The following is a 640-nucleotide window of genomic DNA, read 5'->3' as shown; positions in this document are numbered from 1 at the left end:
GTGTGGGCTGTCCCTCTCATCTGCTCTGTTCAGCCAAATTTCTGGCGACACCAAAAAACGGGAGGGAAAAGATTCCCGAGAGAAGTCTGAGAGCTGATGACTCAAAAAACACTTTCCTTTTAAACTGAGTGTCCCCGAGGCCCTGTGACTCACTGGACTCATGATTTTTAATCCAAGTAAACTGGCGCACAGCTGTGTTGAGCTGGGAACTCCTCCTGTCATCGCACAGCTGGATCCTGTCCCCAAATATTCCCTGTCGGGCACGTGCCAGCACAGGGCTTCTTGTATGGCCAGCGAAACCCCGATCTCCCGAGAATCCCCCGTAGGGAGAGGGCAGTTCCCACCCCTGTGCCCCAAGAGCACCGGGGGAGGGTGGGCTGAGGCTGCCCCAGGTGGGAGTCGGTGTCTCGGAGCTGGAATTGAAGCCTAGGGGGGTTGAACGTAGGCGTCGCCGGGCAGAGCCTGCGTTCCCAAAGGAACGGGATGGGGCACGACGGAGCTTCTCCTTGCAGCGAGCGCAGCCGCCTCCCGAGGCGGACCTGGAGGGGTTACCTCCGAGTCTGCCTGAGCTTTCACCAGCCGCTGGCACCTCTCCCCTTTGCGGCCGTACCAGGACGTTGAGTCGCGCCGCGGTCAGTTA

At 59.7% G+C, this 640-nt stretch overlaps 1 protein-coding gene across 1 annotated transcript in view; it reads left to right on the top strand.

Annotated features, from left to right (window-relative positions):
• SLC38A7 (solute carrier family 38, member 7) overlaps positions 1–640 on the top strand; it is a 20,328-nt gene that overhangs the window by 12,617 nt on the left and 7,071 nt on the right. The gene's annotated exons all lie outside the window — the stretch shown is intronic.

This window comes from Pygoscelis adeliae, unplaced genomic scaffold (genome assembly GCF_000699105.1).
Source record: "Pygoscelis adeliae isolate BGI_AS28 unplaced genomic scaffold, ASM69910v1 Scaffold458, whole genome shotgun sequence".
NCBI lineage: Eukaryota > Metazoa > Chordata > Aves > Sphenisciformes > Spheniscidae > Pygoscelis > Pygoscelis adeliae.
Note: the sequence above shows the minus strand (reverse complement) of the source record. Positions and strands in the feature narration are given on the sequence as shown.